A 20,826-nucleotide genomic window follows, 5' to 3' on the forward strand; every position below is an offset into this window, starting at 1 on the left:
TTTACAAAGTAAAAACTATTTGTTAAAAAAAAAACGTTTTTTGGTCGATTGAGTGGTGTGAGGGCTTATTTTTGCGGGACTAGCTTATATTGGTACAATTTTTTGGTACATACAACTTTGTGATCACCTTTTATTAAATTTTTTTAAAAGCTAAGGTACCCAAAAAACAGTGATTTTGGTGGTTTAAATTCTTTATTTTTTACGGCGTTCACCATGCGAGTTAAATAATGGTATATTGTAATAGTTCGGACTTTCCGTCGGAAGGGGCCCCTGAACAGACACAAACTGACACAAACGGAAGTCAACTACGCTATTGCTTTCGGCAAAACTACGGATCCAGTGCACAACAGAGAGAAACGGAAACCACTCACAGTAAAATTACCATCAACCCCCCACTCACAGTAAAATGACCATCAGCCCCCCAATCACAATAAAGTGACCATCAGCCCCCCACTCACAGTAAAACAACCATCAGCCCAGTGGCGTAACTACCGCTGTAGCAGCCGTAGCGGCTGCTACCGGGCCCGCAGCATGAGGGGGCCCGTGCCGCGTGCCGGCACAGGCCCCCCCCATGGCCAGAGGCTCCGCTAGCAGCCGCTATGGCTACTACAGCGCGACGACACTGAAGGGGTTGTTCCTACAAAAGAAATGCATCCCCTATCCACAGGATAGGGGATACATGTGGGATCGCTGGGACGCCCAGCGTTATGGAGGACGGGGGACCGAAAGTCCCCCGAAGTTCTCCATGACAAACCTCGGACTTCCGGGGTCTGTCGGCAGCTCCATAGAAATGAATTGTGCACCGGTCGCGCTTGTGCGCATGTGTGACCAGCGCTCCTTTTATTTTTATTGAACTGCGCAGACCCCGGAAGTCCAAGGTTTCTCATGGAGAACTTCAGGGGTTCCCCGTTTTCCTTATCGCTGCCAGCGATCACATATGTATCCCCTATCCTGCGGATAGGAGATACATCTCTTTTGTAGGACAAACTATAGGCCATTTTTTTTGGGTGGGGGTTGGGGGCTGTATGGCGTTATCTACAGGGGGTCTGTATGGCGTTATCTACAGGGGGGCTGTATAGCGTTATCTACATGGGGAGGGCTGTATGGCCTTATCTACATGGGGAGGGCTGTATGGCGTTATCTACAGAGGGCTGTATGGCGTTATCTACAGGGGGAGGGCTGTATGGTGTTATCTACAGGGGGAGGGCTGTATGGTGCTATCTACAGCGGGGCTGTGTTTGGCACTATCTACAGGGGGGCTGTATGGCACTATCTACAGCGGAGGTCTGTATGGCGTTATCTACAGGGGGAGGGTGCTGACGCTGTGACCGGGGATTCCACGTCAGGAGAAGCCAGTGATATCACTGTCCATATATGGACAGAGACATCGAGCGCTCCGTCCAGGAGCGGAATCCCCGGCCACATGGGGATTCCACTCCTTCAGGAGCTAGAGTGGCGCTAGTGGATAGCAGAGCAGGGAGATACCTGCCTGCTCTGCTATAGTGGCGTCACTACCGCTGTAGCAGCCGCAGCGGCTGCTAGCGGCGCCGCCGGCCATGGGACCATCCCGACGAGCGTCATGGGCGCCCTCATGGTCCTCGTAATCTTCCATGCATGACAGACCCGCAGGCCGTTGTATGGTCTCAGGTTTTGCCATGACACCAACAGCAGCACCCGCAATCGGTCCTCGAGAAAGTTTGTTGCAGCAACAAACTTTCCCTGCGATCACATGATCGGGACCTGAACTAATCTGGGCGCTGCTAACACTCACCGTGAATTCACGTCGGTGCTGCACAGAGCCCAGCAAACGCCGACGTGAATTTAGTGAGAGGTTCGGAAGCGTTTCATTGTGTGGGTATAACTGAGGAACTGTGATTTATTTTGACTGTCTTCTCGGTCCTCCGAACTCACACTGACAGGAGGCAGGGGGAGAGAGAAAGTTATAAACATCAGGTGTCGGGAAAGTTTGTTACTACAACAAACTTTCCCTGTGGTCGCTATGATTGGCTATCATAGCGATCACATGATTGGGACCTCAACCAATCAGGCCCTGATGAGAGCACCTGCACCAGTGCCTTATAGCGACAGCCCGTTCCGGGTGTTAGACGCACTCTGGGGGACCCGATCGCCAACATAAGGAGAAACATAAATTAACGTCGGCGCTTGCTGGGCTTTGTTACCGTCGGCTGTCGGGAAGCGGTTAAAGGGGTGAAGTCTGCTTTGGACAATCACTTTTTGTTAGAAGGGTCCCCCAATGATATGATGATCACAAGAGATCCTGCTGTTGGGAACCCCTGTGATCAGCTAATATCTGTGGAAGATCTGGCAGTGTTCACTTTCCCTGCAGCACCACCACAGGAGAAATAAAGTATTACACAGTTATCAATCAACAAGCCGCCTAGGTAATGCATGGACATCCCAATTCCACCAAACAAGAGACATTCTTTGTAGCTGTTATGCACTCAGATAGATGATGGTCCTGAACAGGAGACCTCCTTTTATAAACTTTGAACTCTCTAATAGTATATTCTAAACCAGACAACCTTGGGATTTTTATTCTTGCCTTAAAAAATTACGGAAACCTTGACGGTTCTCTGCATACAATCAGGAATATAAATGGCACCTGATAGGTGGAGCAGCCATCGTACAGTTATGCATTGAGGCCCATTGGACACATTGCATTGGGGCTTCAAGTTACTGTACTTTGGAAAATCTGTACTATAAGGGTCCATTGAGAATAAGCTGAACATGAAGTTTCCCCCTGCTGGGACCTCCAGCAATCAGCTGTTGACTTTGGGGAAACCTGGCAGTAAGTATTTAATTTCCCAGCAGCACCACCACAGGAGAAAGGAAGTGTCACGAATTGTGGGTATGTGGACCCACTGGGATGTACCGCCGTAGCGGGATAGCAGCTGGCCAAAGAGTGTACCAAGTCAGTGTCTTTATAGTCCAAGCACAAGGGTACCTGTAGCAGTACAGACAGTAGTAACGGCTAGGCTCAGATGGGAACTTGGCAGCCGACACCAGGCGTGGTATAACACAGCAGATGTGACCGATGGCACTACACAACTCCAAATTTCTAAGGCACAGAAACAACGGTAGCACAGGATACAGGATACAGGTAGCAGGTATGGGAACACACAAAGGGACCATTTGCAAGACTAACATGGGTAAACACAACAACGCTCAGGCAATGAGTGAAAGGGCAGAGCCCTTTTTATAGTCCAGGGTGATCATGGGTTAATTGATGATTATTTTAATGCGCGCGCTAGCCCTTTAAGGCCAGGCACGAGCGTGCGCACGCGCCCAACTGGACACAGCAGAACGGAGCGGAAGTGAGCGCTGGCGTCTCCTGGGGAGAAGATGCGGGACAGAACTCACACATCCATGGCTGCGGTCGTCGGGGGGGGGGGGGGGGGGTGAGTAATCCCAACGGTCCGCGGACGTGGACGCTACAGGAAGCATTACACATTGCCCATTCATAACAGTGGGTTGTCTATGTAATGCAGGACAGGACAGGTCCTAAAAAAAACGAGAGACGCTCTTTGTCTCCTCTCTGCCCAAGAGATGAGGATCCTGAACAGAAGACTCCCCTCTATTACATCAGAATTCCTTAATACTGCATATGAATGGGTTTTCTGAACTGGACACAGTTTCTACTGACCATTGACATAGGATAACATTTTTCACCAATTTCTGCAAGATCAGCTGACAATCTTATGTGTATGAGAGCTTCCCAACCACCGCTCGACAGCAGATAAGGGGGTGCAAGAATGATCAGGCATGTTGAGTTTCCTCATGGCCAATCCTTTGTTCCCGCGGTATAAGCAGCTACCAGTGTCTTTTACCCATATCCTAGTTAAACTGAAAATATATGCTCGGCCGGCCAGGTGCGCATGTTTATGTGTTAAGGTGACAGCTATCTCATGTGTATGGCCAGGTCTACCATATTAATAAAGGTAAAGGATAATTAATAAAGGGCCACATGTACATCTGTACAACGCAAAGGATTGGGTTATGGCGACATTATTTACCATTGCATTTGCCTTATATTCAAGAATCCAGATATTATATTTAGTATTCATATCATGGGAACAAGAGCAATGATAAATCATACAGGGAACAATCAATTATCCACAGAAATCGTACAACCTGTTCATATATAGAACCTTACTGTTTAAGTGAATATTATATTATTACATATTTCCGCATTGATTGGCAGGTGCCGCATTTGGTAAAAAAATACAAAAATAAATGTAACGCATAATATTAATGTCTTTCCTATAGAAAATCCCAGAACAGAAATGTCATTTGGTTGAAAAGCTTTTTGACATATGGTAGTCACAGATGGATGGTGCTAGCCACGGCTCCAATCCTTTGCAGGTCTGTGCCAGATATATGTCAAAATGACCTAGGGGAACTGAATAAAATATTTTTATGAGAATCTGCTATACCGTGTAGCTGTCAGTAGCAAACGTGGCAGCGTGTCATTGTAGAGTGTCCTTTAGCCTTAGGATTTTAATAAAAAAATCATCTGTGACAGTGCGTGACATGGATTGACAATAAAGAAAAGTATCGGTATTTAAAGGAAAATTCCACTGCATTGTATGTCTACACCAAATGACTTTTCTATTTGTTATTGTTTATTTTAAATGACTTCTTAGAAGAAATTTAATCCTGATTGTAGGGAACTCATTCTTAAAGAAAGACTCCAATGCTCAACTTTTTTACATCGCACCTGCAGTACAAACTCTAGGATAAAGGAACACTGCAGGAAAAAAACAAACTGACACATTGTGTTATGCCTAGTGCAGGGCCTAAGGGGGCGGAGCATGACAAAGGGCATTCTCTCTGTGGTGTTCTAGGAATTCATGTGTCATGCTCCGCCCCATAACCGTTTTTGTTTTCTCCGGAGTGTTTCTTTATTGTGGGCTCTTAGCTGGACTAAGTCACAGTGAGCCTCTGTCTACGCAACCCAACTTTGCGCAATTTTTATAGTGTAACCAGTACCAGGTGGTACACACGGAATTCTGTTTCGTACACACTGCTGCAACCTGACAAATGGGATGAGCTGCACCTTTACCCGGGGAGGGGTCTCCCCTGAGGACTGTGCCATGTGCCTGGCTTTTTACAGGCCTTGCTGATGAGCCACCATAGTGTCCTGCCCTGTACATCTGTATGGAAAATGCTACAGGTGCCTTGTCAGAAAATTACAGAAACTGATGCTCATAGAAGGGGGTTGACCCGACTACACCGAGTACCATTGTGTAGTCAGGCCCATGGTGTCAACAAGTGCTTTTTTGGACACTTACGAAAAGAATAAAAGATCAATATGAAAAGTAAGAAAAAAGAACATTAAAATCGAAAAGCATATTTTATTTACAATGAATGTATGGAAACTCCAAAGGGTAGCAAGTAAATTCATGTTCATTATAATCTTTACAGTATTTTATTGATCTTTAACTTATTGTAGATACAGAAAACTTTATGTAATCATTTTGTAACAATTTCCAGAGAAGAATCTGCCCTTTGCTTAATTTTAGTTGCTCTCAACGTGTTTATTTAGCACATTTTGATTTACTCAATTCATATTACCTTTAACCCCTTCCCGCCATTGGACGTATATGTACGTCCTGGAAAGCATTGACTTCACGCAAAATGACGTACAATGTTTGGCACCGGCTCAGAAGCTGAGTCGGTGCCATCATCACCGGATCTCAGCTGTATCTTACAGCTGACATCCGACTGTAACGGTGGGGACCGAACTAGGTTAACCCCTTCCCGCCCTAGCCACTTTTGTCCTTCCTGACAGAGCCTCATTTTTCAAATCTGACATGTTCACTTTATGTGGTAATAACTCTGGAATGCTTTCACCTATCCAAGCGATTCTGAGATTGTTTTCTCGTGACACATTGCACTTTAAGTTACTAGCAAAATTTGCTCGATATGTTCTATATTTAATTGTGAATAACACCGAAAATTAGCGAAAAATTGCAAAAATTAGCATTTTTCTCAATTTAAATGTATCTGCTTGTAAGACAGGCAGTTATACCACACAAAATGGTTGCTAATTAACATCACCCATATGTCTACTTTAGATTGGCATCGTTTTTTGAACATCCTTTTATTTTTCTATGACATCACAAGGCCTACAACTTTAGCAGCAATTTCTCACATTTTCAAGAAAATGTCAAAAGGCCATTTTTACAGGGGCCAGTTCAGTTGTGAAGTGGCTTTGAGGGCCTTATATATTAGAAACCCCCAAAAAGTCACCCCATTTTAAAAACTTCACCCCTCAAAGTATTCAAAACAGCATTTAGAAAATGTCTTAACCCTTTACACATTTCACAGGAATTAAAGCAAAGTAGAGGTGGAATTTACAAATTTCATATTTATTGGCAGAAATAAATTTTTAATACTATTTTTTTATTACACAGAAGGTTTTAGCAGAGAAATTCAACTCAATATTTGTTGCCCAGTCTCTGCAGTTTTAGGAAATATCCCACATGTGGTCGTAGCGTGCTACTGGAATGAAGCACAGGCCTCAGAAGCAAAGGAACACCTAGTGGATTTTGGGGCCTTATTTTGTTAGAAGGGCTCTTGCAGTGACAAAACAGTACAAATCCCCCAAAAGTGACCCCATCTGGGAAACTAGACACCTCAAGGAAATTATCTAGGGGTATGGTGAGCATTTTGACCGCACAGGTTTTTTACAGAATTTATTGGAAGTAGGCCGTGAAAATTAAAATCAACATTTATTCAAAGAAAATTTAGGTTTAGCCATTTTTTTTCTCATTTCCACAAGGACTGAAGGAGAAAAAGCACCGTAAAATTTGTAAAGCAATGTCTCCCGAGTAAAACAATACCCCACATGTGGTAATAAACGGATATTTGAACACAGGGCATGGCTTAGAAGGGATGGAGTGCCATTTGGCTTTGGGAGATCACATTTAGCAGGAATGGTTTGAGAGGCCTTGTCACATTTACAAAGCCCCTGAGGGGACTAAACAGTGGAAACCCCCCACAAGTGACCCCATCTGGGAAACTAGACACCTCAAGGAAATTATCTAGGGGTATGGTAAGCATTTTGACCGCACAGGTTTTTTACAGAATTTATTGGAATTAGGCCGTGAAAATTAAAATCAACATTTATTCAAAGAAAATTTAGGTTTAGCCATTTTTTTTCTCATTTCCACAAGGACTGAAGGAGAAAAAGCACCGTAAAATTTGTAAAGCAATGTCTCCCGAGTAAAACAATACCCCACATGTGGTAATAAACGGATATTTGAACACAGGGCATGGCTTAGAAGGGATGGAGTGCCATTTGGCTTTGGGAGATCACATTTAGCAGGAATGGTTTGAGAGGCCTTGTCACATTTACAAAGCCCCTGAGGGGACTAAACAGTGGAAACCCCCCACAAGTGACCCCATTTCGGAAACTACACCCATTGAGGAAATTATCTAGGGGTATAGTGAGAATTTTTAGTTTTGTTTTAGGTGGTTTTTTTTTACAATTTTTAAATGATCAAATTTTAAATGGGGCTGGTCAGTAGAAAAATTAATAATTGGTCATGGCCAGTATGGGAGACAGAAAAGGTGAATAATGAATAAATAAATTAAAAATCCAAGGAGGTATGATATATTTTGAAACATTGGTTCATGCACAGGCCGGGATTTGTGGGACATGTCTCACAATGGTATGTGGTGTCCTTACGAATGCCTCGCTTGGCACACACACGGCATTTTTTTTGGGGCTTCTTTTTTTTTTCAGTGGGGGGGATTTCTGTCGGGAAATGCTGGCCGGGAATTATCCTACTGACGGAAGAGCCAGATGAACTGCCCTCTTCTTCCTGGTTACCAAACATCAGGGACTTTATGACCTTTTCCTGAAATTGCAGGAACGTACCTCCACTGCTGGCATATCTATAGAGGACAAAGGCGTTGTATAAAGCCATCTGTGTAAGATGCACAGACAGCTTCTTATACCATACTCTGGTCTTGCGCATGGCGTTGTATGGTTTTATAACCTGGTCGGACAGGTCAACGCCACCCATATACTTGTTGTACTCCTGTACACAATATGGTTTTGGGACTTGGGAAGTGGATCCACGTACAGGGACTAGGCTGCATCTGCTGTCGTGTATGCTGGTCAGTATAAGGACGTCCCTTTTATCCTTATACTTTAGGAGGAGCAGATTGTCGCAGCAGAAAGCTTTGCTCTCTCCTAATTTTAGGATCTGACCCAGCAATGTTTTGGGGAGGCCCTTCTTATTTTTGCGGATTGTTCCGCATGCCAAGGTGGATCTGGACAAGAGAACTTTTACTAAGGGGACACTGTTATAAAAGTTGTCCAGATAAAGATGATAGCCTTTCCCAAGTAAAGGATGGATAAGATCCCATACGATCTTTCCACTAATTCCAAGGAAAGGGGGGCATTCTGGGGGATCTATATGGGAGTCTTTTCCCTCATAGACCCTAAAGGAGTAGGTGTAACCGGTGGCACTTTCGCACAGCTTGTAGAGCTTTATGCCGTACCGGGCTCTTTTATTGGGTAGATACTGCCTGAAGTGCAGTCTACCCTTGAAGCTGACTAGGGATTCATCTACCGAAATATTTTGCTGGGGGGTATAAACGTGGGAAAAAATTTGGGAGTAGTGGGCAATCAATGGTCGTATTTTATATAGCCTATCAAAATTTGGGTCCTGTGGGGGTGGGCACTGGCTATTATCATTGTAATGAAGGAATTTCAGGATGGCTTCGAAGCGCTTCCTTGGCATTACTGTGCGGTAAATGGGGGTGTTATATAAAATATCAAGGGACCAATAGTCTCTAATCCTAGGCTTTTTTATTAGGCCAAAACTTAAAAATATGCCCCAAAACTTCCGCAATTCCACTAGGTTTGTGGGGGTCCAATTTTGGCTTCTCCCATAATAAGAGTCAGGGTTCTGGGCGATAAATTGTTCCGCATAGATGTTGGTCTGCTGGACCATTAACGCTAAAAGGGAGTCTGAAAAAAAAAGGTTAAAATAATCAATGGGGCTGAAACCCGTCATTTCAATTTGAATGCCTGAGCGGGCTGTAAACTCAGGCACCTGGGGGGTATAATTCTCTGCAGCTTCCCAGGTCAGCTCAGGCAGATCAGGAACTACGGCTCTTCTACGCCGACTGGGGGGTGCAGATTCAGAGTCACTGGATGCAGAGGAAGATGGAAGCACGAACTGCTCCTCACCTTCACTTGCGCTGTCCGTGTCGGAACACAGCATTGCAGATGCTTCCTCGGCTAAAAAGACTCTTTTGGCCATACTGAAAAACTTGTGCTACCTAACTAACTAAAAACAGGTTAGTGGGCACAAAAGGGCAGAAAAGCGGCAGATCGCTGGTTTTTTTTAACTTACGCACTGTATTTATTCCTGTCTCCGTCTCTCACAAGCTCTCTGACAGGAAAGAGCTTGTCAGAGACGGAGATGCCGGCAAACCACGGCTCCTGCGCTGTGATTGGCCTGTCAGTACTGACCAATCACAGCTCGTTTCCGGCACAGGGACCACTCTGATTGGTCCTGTTTGAATCCTGCTTTGTGATCGGGACGCTGTCACCATGTCTGTTGACATGGTGACAGTTTGAAGCTTGGGCATGCACAGCTTCCCCATGGCTCCTCTATCCCCCCCACGGGTGCAATAGGCAGGCACCACTGCTACTGCGCTGTGATTGGCCTGTCAGTACTGACCAATCACAGCTCGTTTCCGGCACAGGGACCACTCTGATTGGTCCTGTTTGAATCCTGCTTTGCGATCGGGACACTGTCACCATGTCTGTTGACATGGTGACAGTTTGAAGCTTGGGCATGCACAGCTTCCCCATGGCTCCTCTATTCCCCCCACGGGTGCAATAGGCAGGCAACACTGCTCCTGCGCTATGATTGGCCTGTCAGTACTGACCAATCACAGCTCGTTTCCGGCACAGGGACCACTCTGATTGGTCCTGTTTGAATCCTGCTTTGCGATCGGGACGCTGTCACCATGTCTGTTGACATGGTGACAGTTTGAAGCTTGGGCATGCACAGCTTCCCCATGGCTCCTCTATTCCCCCACGGGTGCAAAAGGCAGGCACACACCGCTCATACTCGGAACTGGCTCCCGGCCGCTTTCGGAAGGAGACGCCGACGTGGCCTTGCTCGTGCAACTCCAGGTGGGCTTGAGGCTTCCGAAAATGCCATAAAAAAAAAAAGATTTTTTTATTATGAAGGTAGAAAAATCAGCGGGACCGACCCGCGAGCGAAGCCGACGGGGAGTTCCAGGAGGTCGGCATGAGTTGGCCGTGCATACCGCTAAAGCCCTCAAACTCCGAGGCTGGCGCTGAGGAGCTCATACACGGCTGCAACCGGGCTGGCACGGCTTCCCCATGGCTCCTCTATCCCCCCAAGGATGCCATAGGCAGGCACACGCCGCTCATACCCGGAGCGGGCACACCGCCGCTGACATGCATCCTTCGCGGACCGGAAGTGCTTGTCAGCCGGCTGGACACAACGGGACTCGCCGCGGGCGCTGTGGAGCTCCCACAAGGAAGCTGCCGGCATGTACAAGCTCCCCAGGGGCCCCTCTATCCCCCCACGGGTGCAAAAGGCAGGCACACGCCGCTCATACTCGGAACTGGCTCCCGGCCGCTTTCGGAAGGAGACGCCGACGTGGCCTTGCTCGTGCAACTCCAGGTGGGCTTGAGGCTTCCGAAAATGCCATAAAAAAAAAAAGATTTTTTTATTATGAAGGTAGAAAAATCAGCGGGACCGACCCGCGAGCGAAGCCGACGGGGAGTTCCAGGAGGTCGGCATGAGTTGGCCGTGCATACCGCTAAAGCCCTCAAACTCCGAGGCTGGCGCTGAGGAGCTCATACACGGCTGCAACCGGGCTGGCACGGCTTCCCCATGGCTCCTCTATCCCCCCAAGGATGCCATAGGCAGGCACACGCCGCTCATACCCGGAGCGGGCACACCGCCGCTGACATGCATCCTTCGCGGACCGGAAGTGCTTGTCAGCCGGCTGGACACAACGGGACTCGCCGCGGGCGCTGTGGAGCTCCCACAAGGAAGCTGCCGGCATGTACAAGCTCCCCAGGGGCCCCTCTATCCCCCCACGGGTGCAAAAGGCAGGCACACGCCGCTCATACTCGGAACTGGCTCCCGGCCGCTTTCGGAAGGAGACGCCGACGTGGCCTTGCTCGTGCAACTCCAGGTGGGCTTGAGGCTTCCGAAAATGCCATAAAAAAAAAAAGATTTTTTTATTATGAAGGTAGAAAAATCAGCGGGACCGACCCGCGAGCGAAGCCGACGGGGAGTTCCAGGAGGTCGGCATGAGTTGGCCGTGCATACCGCTAAAGCCCTCAAACTCCGAGGCTGGCGCTGAGGAGCTCATACACGGCTGCAACCGGGCTGGCACGGCTTCCCCATGGCTCCTCTATCCCCCCAAGGATGCCATAGGCAGGCACACGCCGCTCATACCCGGAGCGGGCACACCGCCGCTGACATGCATCCTTCGCGGACCGGAAGTGCTTGTCAGCCGGCTGGACACAACGGGACTCGCCGCGGGCGCTGTGGAGCTCCCACAAGGAAGCTGCCGGCATGTACAAGCTCCCCAGGGGCCCCTCTATCCCCCCACGGGTGCAAAAGGCAGGCACACGCCGCTCATACTCGGAACTGGCTCCCGGCCGCTTTCGGAAGGAGACGCCGACGTGGCCTTGCTCGTGCAACTCCAGGTGGGCTTGAGGCTTCCGAAAATGCCATAAAAAAAAAAAGATTTTTTTATTATGAAGGTAGAAAAATCAGCGGGACCGACCCGCGAGCGAAGCCGACGGGGAGTTCCAGGAGGTCGGCATGAGTTGGCCGTGCATACCGCTAAAGCCCTCAAACTCCGAGGCTGGCGCTGAGGAGCTCATACACGGCTGCAACCGGGCTGGCACGGCTTCCCCATGGCTCCTCTATCCCCCCAAGGATGCCATAGGCAGGCACACGCCGCTCATACCCGGAGCGGGCACACCGCCGCTGACATGCATCCTTCGCGGACCGGAAGTGCTTGTCAGCCGGCTGGACACAACGGGACTCGCCGCGGGCGCTGTGGAGCTCCCACAAGGAAGCTGCCGGCATGTACAAGCTCCCCAGGGGCCCCTCTATCCCCCCACGGGTGCAAAAGGCAGGCACACGCCGCTCATACTCGGAACTGGCTCCCGGCCGCTTTCGGAAGGAGACGCCGACGTGGCCTTGCTCGTGCAACTCCAGGTGGGCTTGAGGCTTCCGAAAATGCCATAAAAAAAAAAAGATTTTTTTATTATGAAGGTAGAAAAATCAGCGGGACCGACCCGCGAGCGAAGCCGACGGGGAGTTCCAGGAGGTCGGCATGAGTTGGCCGTGCATACCGCTAAAGCCCTCAAACTCCGAGGCTGGCGCTGAGGAGCTCATACACGGCTGCAACCGGGCTGGCACGGCTTCCCCATGGCTCCTCTATCCCCCCAAGGATGCCATAGGCAGGCACACGCCGCTCATACCCGGAGCGGGCACACCGCCGCTGACATGCATCCTTCGCGGACCGGAAGTGCTTGTCAGCCGGCTGGACACAACGGGACTCGCCGCGGGCGCTGTGGAGCTCCCACAAGGAAGCTGCCGGCATGTACAAGCTCCCCAGGGGCCCCTCTATCCCCCCACGGGTGCAAAAGGCAGGCACACGCCGCTCATACTCGGAACTGGCTCCCGGCCGCTTTCGGAAGGAGACGCCGACGTGGCCTTGCTCGTGCAACTCCAGGTGGGCTTGAGGCTTCCGAAAATGCCATAAAAAAAAAAAGATTTTTTTATTATGAAGGTAGAAAAATCAGCGGGACCGACCCGCGAGCGAAGCCGACGGGGAGTTCCAGGAGGTCGGCATGAGTTGGCCGTGCATACCGCTAAAGCCCTCAAACTCCGAGGCTGGCGCTGAGGAGCTCATACACGGCTGCAACCGGGCTGGCACGGCTTCCCCATGGCTCCTCTATCCCCCCAAGGATGCCATAGGCAGGCACACGCCGCTCATACCCGGAGCGGGCACACCGCCACTGACATGCATCCTTCGCGGACCGGAAGTGCTTGTCAGCCGGCTGGACACAACGGGACTCGCCGCGGGCGCTGTGGAGCTCCCACAAGGAAGCTGCCGGCATGTACAAGCTCCCCAGGGGCCCCTCTATCCCCCCACGGGTGCAAAAGGCAGGCACACGCCGCTCATACTCGGAACTGGCTCCCGGCCGCTTTCGGAAGGAGACGCCGACGTGGCCTTGCTCGTGCAACTCCAGGTGGGCTTGAGGCTTCCGAAAATGCCATAAAAAAAAAAAGATTTTTTTATTATGAAGGTAGAAAAATCAGCGGGACCGACCCGCGAGCGAAGCCGACGGGGAGTTCCAGGAGGTCGGCATGAGTTGGCCGTGCATACCGCTAAAGCCCTCAAACTCCGAGGCTGGCGCTGAGGAGCTCATACACGGCTGCAACCGGGCTGGCACGGCTTCCCCATGGCTCCTCTATCCCCCCAAGGATGCCATAGGCAGGCACACGCCGCTCATACCCGGAGCGGGCACACCGCCGCTGACATGCATCCTTCGCGGACCGGAAGTGCTTGTCAGCCGGCTGGACACAACGGGACTCGCCGCGGGCGCTGTGGAGCTCCCACAAGGAAGCTGCCGGCATGTACAAGCTCCCCAGGGGCCCCTCTATCCCCCCACGGGTGCAAAAGGCAGGCACACGCCGCTCATACTCGGAACTGGCTCCCGGCCGCTTTCGGAAGGAGACGCCGACGTGGCCTTGCTCGTGCAACTCCAGGTGGGCTTGAGGCTTCCGAAAATGCCATAAAAAAAAAAAGATTTTTTTATTATGAAGGTAGAAAAATCAGCGGGACCGACCCGCGAGCGAAGCCGACGGGGAGTTCCAGGTGGTCGGCATGAGTTGGCCGTGCATACCGCTAAAGCCCTCAAACTCCGAGGCTGGCGCTGAGGAGCTCATACACGGCTGCAACCGGGCTGGCACGGCTTCCCCATGGCTCCTCTATCCCCCCAAGGATGCCATAGGCAGGCACACGCCGCTCATACCCGGAGCGGGCACACCGCCGCTGACATGCATCCTTCGCGGACCGGAAGTGCTTGTCAGCCGGCTGGACACAACGGGACTCGCCGCGGGCGCTGTGGAGCTCCCACAAGGAAGCTGCCGGCATGTACAAGCTCCCCAGGGGCCCCTCTATCCCCCCACGGGTGCAAAAGGCAGGCACACGCCGCTCATACTCGGAACTGGCTCCCGGCCGCTTTCGGAAGGAGACGCCGACGTGGCCTTGCTCGTGCAACTCCAGGTGGGCTTGAGGCTTCCGAAAATGCCATAAAAAAAAAAAGATTTTTTTATTATGAAGGTAGAAAAATCAGCGGGACCGACCCGCGAGCGAAGCCGACGGGGAGTTCCAGGAGGTCGGCATGAGTTGGCCGTGCATACCGCTAAAGCCCTCAAACTCCGAGGCTGGCGCTGAGGAGCTCATACACGGCTGCAACCGGGCTGGCACGGCTTCCCCATGGCTCCTCTATCCCCCCAAGGATGCCATAGGCAGGCACACGCCGCTCATACCCGGAGCGGGCACACCGCCGCTGACATGCATCCTTCGCGGACCGGAAGTGCTTGTCAGCCGGCTGGACACAACGGGACTCGCCGCGGGCGCTGTGGAGCTCCCACAAGGAAGCTGCCGGCATGTACAAGCTCCCCAGGGGCCCCTCTATCCCCCCACGGGTGCAAAAGGCAGGCACACGCCGCTCATACTCGGAACTGGCTCCCGGCCGCTTTCGGAAGGAGACGCCGACGTGGCCTTGCTCGTGCAACTCCAGGTGGGCTTGAGGCTTCCGAAAATGCCATAAAAAAAAAAAGATTTTTTTATTATGAAGGTAGAAAAATCAGCGGGACCGACCCGCGAGCGAAGCCGACGGGGAGTTCCAGGAGGTCGGCATGAGTTGGCCGTGCATACCGCTAAAGCCCTCAAACTCCGAGGCTGGCGCTGAGGAGCTCATACACGGCTGCAACCGGGCTGGCACGGCTTCCCCATGGCTCCTCTATCCCCCCAAGGATGCCATAGGCAGGCACACGCCGCTCATACCCGGAGCGGGCACACCGCCGCTGACATGCATCCTTCGCGGACCGGAAGTGCTTGTCAGCCGGCTGGACACAACGGGACTCGCCGCGGGCGCTGTGGAGCTCCCACAAGGAAGCTGCCGGCATGTACAAGCTCCCCAGGGGCCCCTCTATCCCCCCACGGGTGCAAAAGGCAGGCACACGCCGCTCATACTCGGAACTGGCTCCCGGCCGCTTTCGGAAGGAGACGCCGACGTGGCCTTGCTCGTGCAACTCCAGGTGGGCTTGAGGCTTCCGAAAATGCCATAAAAAAAAAAAGATTTTTTTATTATGAAGGTAGAAAAATCAGCGGGACCGACCCGCGAGCGAAGCCGACGGGGAGTTCCAGGAGGTCGGCATGAGTTGGCCGTGCATACCGCTAAAGCCCTCAAACTCCGAGGCTGGCGCTGAGGAGCTCATACACGGCTGCAACCGGGCTGGCACGGCTTCCCCATGGCTCCTCTATCCCCCCAAGGATGCCATAGGCAGGCACACGCCGCTCATACCCGGAGCGGGCACACCGCCGCTGACATGCATCCTTCGCGGACCGGAAGTGCTTGTCAGCCGGCTGGACACAACGGGACTCGCCGCGTGCGCTGTGGAGCTCCCACAAGGAAGCTGCCGGCATGTACAAGCTCCCCAGGGGCCCCTCTATCCCCCCACGGGTGCAAAAGGCAGGCACACGCCGCTCATACTCGGAACTGGCTCCCGGCCGCTTTCGGAAGGAGACGCCGACGTGGCCTTGCTCGTGCAACTCCAGGTGGGCTTGAGGCTTCCGAAAATGCCATAAAAAAAAAAAGATTTTTTTATTATGAAGGTAGAAAAATCAGCGGGACCGACCCGCGAGCGAAGCCGACGGGGAGTTCCAGGAGGTCGGCATGAGTTGGCCGTGCATACCGCTAAAGCCCTCAAACTCCGAGGCTGGCGCTGAGGAGCTCATACACGGCTGCAACCGGGCTGGCACGGCTTCCCCATGGCTCCTCTATCCCCCCAAGGATGCCATAGGCAGGCACACGCCGCTCATACCCGGAGCGGGCACACCGCCGCTGACATGCATCCTTCGCGGACCGGAAGTGCTTGTCAGCCGGCTGGACACAACGGGACTCGCCGCGGGCGCTGTGGAGCTCCCACAAGGAAGCTGCCGGCATGTACAAGCTCCCCAGGGGCCCCTCTATCCCCCCACGGGTGCAAAAGGCAGGCACACGCCGCTCATACTCGGAACTGGCTCCCGGCCGCTTTCGGAAGGAGACGCCGACGTGGCCTTGCTCGTGCAACTCCAGGTGGGCTTGAGGCTTCCGAAAATGCCATAAAAAAAAAAAGATTTTTTTATTATGAAGGTAGAAAAATCAGCGGGACCGACCCGCGAGCGAAGCCGACGGGGAGTTCCAGGAGGTCGGCATGAGTTGGCCGTGCATACCGCTAAAGCCCTCAAACTCCGAGGCTGGCGCTGAGGAGCTCATACACGGCTGCAACCGGGCTGGCACGGCTTCCCCATGGCTCCTCTATCCCCCCAAGGATGCCATAGGCAGGCACACGCCGCTCATACCCGGAGCGGGCACACCGCCGCTGACATGCATCCTTCGCGGACCGGAAGTGCTTGTCAGCCGGCTGGACACAACGGGACTCGCCGCGGGCGCTGTGGAGCTCCCACAAGGAAGCTGCCGGCATGTACAAGCTCCCCAGGGGCCCCTCTATCCCCCCACGGGTGCAAAAGGCAGGCACACGCCGCTCATACTCGGAACTGGCTCCCGGCCGCTTTCGGAAGGAGACGCCGACGTGGCCTTGCTCGTGCAACTCCAGGTGGGCTTGAGGCTTCCGAAAATGCCATAAAAAAAAAAAGATTTTTTTATTATGAAGGTAGAAAAATCAGCGGGACCGACCCGCGAGCGAAGCCGACGGGGAGTTCCAGGAGGTCGGCATGAGTTGGCCGCTCCTACCGCTCTTGCCCTGGAAGTCCACAGCGGGCACTGCAGAGCACCTACACGGCTGCCCCCGGTCTTGCACAGCTTCCCCATGGCTCCTGTATCCCCCCCACGGGTGCAGGCACACGCCGCTCATACACTCTGGGGCTGGCTGACAGCCCAGGTGACATGCCACCTCCTAGCCGACCGGAAGTACATGTCAGGCGGCTTGGGACATAGTGGGACCCCCCCGCTGGCGCTGTGGAGCTCATACACTGTTGCCACCGGGCATGCACAGCTTGCATACGGCTCCTCTGCCCCGGGCTGCAATGGGCAGCACACCCCGCTCATACACTCTGGAGCTGGCTGACAGCAACTGCTGCTGATAATGATGATGACGATAATGTGCAAAGGGTTATCTATCGGCGGACAGTGTCACACTCTGGCCCTGGAACTGTGCCACGGTCTGCCTCTGCTGTTCACTACCGCCTCTGACATTTTTGAACATACCCCACTTTAACTTGATTTTAAATGTTTCACTTTCAAATGTTTCCCTTTCAGTAGCAGAAATGGCATTCTTTGACATTTGGGCCTTTTTATTGTCACTGCTGCTTGGTCACCAAATGGATCTCCTTGGATTGAGGCCTAGTCCTCTCCCCACCGCCCTGGAACTCTGCCCCGGCCTACGCTGCCTGCCGTCACACCCCTGGCCCTGGAACTCTGCCCCGGCCTGCCCTTGCTGTTCACCACCGCCTCTGACATTTTTGAACATACCCCACTTTAACTTGATTTTAAATGTTTCACTTTCAAATGTTTCACTTTCAGTAGCAGAAATGGCATTCTTTGACATTTGGGCCTTTTTATTGTCACTGCTGCTTGGTCACCAAATGGATCTCCTTGGATTGAGGCCTAGTCCTCTCCCCACCGCCCTGGAACTCTGCCCCGGCCTACGCTGCCTGCCGTCACACCCCTGGCCCTGGAACTCTGCCCCGGCCTGCCTCTGCTGCTCATTACCGTCTCTGACATTTCTGAACATACCCCACTTTAACTTGATTTTAAATGTTTCACTTTCAGTATTAAAAGTGTCATTCTTTGGCATTTGGGCCTTTTTATTGTCACTGCTGTTTAGTCACCAAATGGATCTCCTTGGATTTGAGGCCTAGTCCTCTCCCCACCGCCCTGGAACTCTGCCCCGGCCTACGCTGCCTGCCGTGACACCCCTGGCCCTGGAACTCTGCCCCGGCCTGCCTCTGCTGCTCATTACCGTCTCTGACATTTCTGAACATACCCCACTTTAACTTGATTTTAAATGTTTCACTTTCAGTATTAAAAGTGTCATTCTTTGACATTTGGGCCTTTTTATTTTCACTGCTGTTTGGTCACCAAATGGATCTCCTTACCTACCAGCAATCACCCTGGTTCTCTGGCTGGGCATGGGGATGCAAGTTGCTCCCGCTGACCCCCTTCCACCCCACCGGGACCTACCTGCAATCACTCTGGAACTCTGGCTGGGCATAGGGACACAGGTTGGTCCCGCTGCCCCCCCTTCCACCCCACCGGGACCTACCTGCAATCACCCTGGAACTCTGGCTGGGCATGGGGATGCGGTTTGCTCCAGCTGACCCCCTTCCACCCCACCGGGACCTACCTGCAATCACCCTGGAACTCTGGCTGGGCATGGGGATGCAAGTTGCTCCCGCTGACCCCCTTCCACCCCACCGGGACCTACCTGCAATCACTCTGGAACTCTGGCTGGGCATAGGGACACAGGTTGGTCCCGCTGCCCCCCCTTCCACCCCACCGGGACCTACCTGCAATCACCCTGGAACTCTGGCTGGGCATGGGGATGCGGTTTGCTCCCGCTGACCCCCTTCCACCCCACCGGGACCTACCTGCAATCACTCTGGAACTCTGGCTGGGCATAGGGACACAGGTTGGTCCCGCTGCCCCCCCTTCCACCCCACCGGGACCTACCTGCAATCACCCTGGAACTCTGGCTGGGCATGGGGATGCAAGTTGCTCCCGCTGACCCCCTTCCACCCCACCGGGACCTACCTGCAATCACTCTGGAACTCTGGCTGGGCATAGGGACACAGGTTGGTCCCGCTGCCCCCCCTTCCACCCCACCGGGACCTACCAGCAATCACCCTGGTTCTCTGGCTGGGCATGGGGATGCGGTTTGCTCCCGCTGACCCCCTTCCACCCCACCGGGACCTACCTGCAATCACTCTGGAACTCTGGCTGGGCATAGGGACACAGGTTGGTCCCGCTGCCCCCCCTTCCACCCCACCGGGACCTACCTGCAATCATCCTGGAACTCTGGATGGGCATGGGGATGCAAGTTGCTCCCGCTGCCCCCCCACCGGGACCTACCTGCAATCACCCTGGAACTCTGTCTGGGCATGGAGATGCAGGTTGCTCCCGCTGCTCCCCTTCCACCCCACCGGGACCTACCACCAATCACCCTGGAACTCTGGCTGGGCATGGGGATGTAGGTTTCTCCCGCTGCCCCCCCACCGGGACCTACCACCAATCACCCTGGAACTCTGGCTGGGCATGGGGATGTAGGTTTCTCCCGCTGCCCCCCCACCGGGACCTACCACCAATCACCCTGGAACTCTGGCTGGGCATGAGGATGCAGGTTGCTCCCGCTGCCCCCCCACCGGGACCTACCACCAATCACCCTGGAACTCTGGCTGGGCATGGGGATGTAGGTTTCTCCCGCTGCCCCCCCACCGGGACCTACCACCAATCACCCTGGAACTCTGGCTGGGCATGAGGATGCAGGTTGCTCCCGCTGGCCCCCACCGGGACCTACCACCAATCACCCTGGAACTCTGGCTGGGCATGGGGATGTAGGTTTCTCCCGCTGCCCCCCCACCGGGACCTACCACCAATCACCCTGGAACTCTGGCTGGGCATGGGGATGTAGGTTTCTCCCGCTGCCCCCCCACCGGGACCTACCACCAATCACCCTGGAACTCTGGCTGGGCATGAGGATGCAGGTTGCTCCCGCTGCCCCCCCACCGGGACCTACCACCAATCACCCTGGAACTCTGGCTGGGCATGGGGATGTAGGTTTCTCCCGCTGCCCCCCCACCGGGACCTACCACCAATCACCCTGGAACTCTGGCTGGGCATGGGGATGTAGGTTTCTCCCGCTGCCCCCCCACCGGGACCTACCACCAATCACCCTGGAACTCTGGCTGGGCATGAGGATGCAGGTTGCTCCCGCTGCCCCCCCACCGGGACCTACCACCAATCACCCTGGAACTCTGGCTGGGCATGGGGATGTAGGTTTCTCCCGCTGCCCCCCCACCGGGACCTACCACCAATCACCCTGGAACTCTGGCTGGGCATGAGGATGCAGGTTGCTCCCGCTGGCCCCCACCGGGACCTACCACCAATCACCCTGGAACTCTGGCTGGGCATGGGGATGTAGGTTTCTCCCGCTGCCCCCCCACCGGGACCTACCACCAATCACCCTGGAACTCTGGCTGGGCATGGGGATGTAGGTTTCTCCCGCTGCCCCCCCACCGGGACCTACCACCAATCACCCTGGAACTCTGGCTGGGCATGAGGATGCAGGTTGCTCCCGCTGCCCCCCCACCGGGACCTACCACCAATCACCCTGGAACTCTGGCTGGGCATGGGGATGTAGGTTTCTCCCGCTGCCCCCCCACCGGGACCTACCACCAATCACCCTGGAACTCTGGCTGGGCATGAGGATGCAGGTTGCTCCCGCTGGCCCCCACCGGGACCTACCACCAATCACCCTG

The sequence above is a fragment of the Rhinoderma darwinii genome, chromosome 2, assembly GCF_050947455.1.
Source record: "Rhinoderma darwinii isolate aRhiDar2 chromosome 2, aRhiDar2.hap1, whole genome shotgun sequence".
NCBI classification, from domain to species: domain Eukaryota; kingdom Metazoa; phylum Chordata; class Amphibia; order Anura; family Rhinodermatidae; genus Rhinoderma; species Rhinoderma darwinii.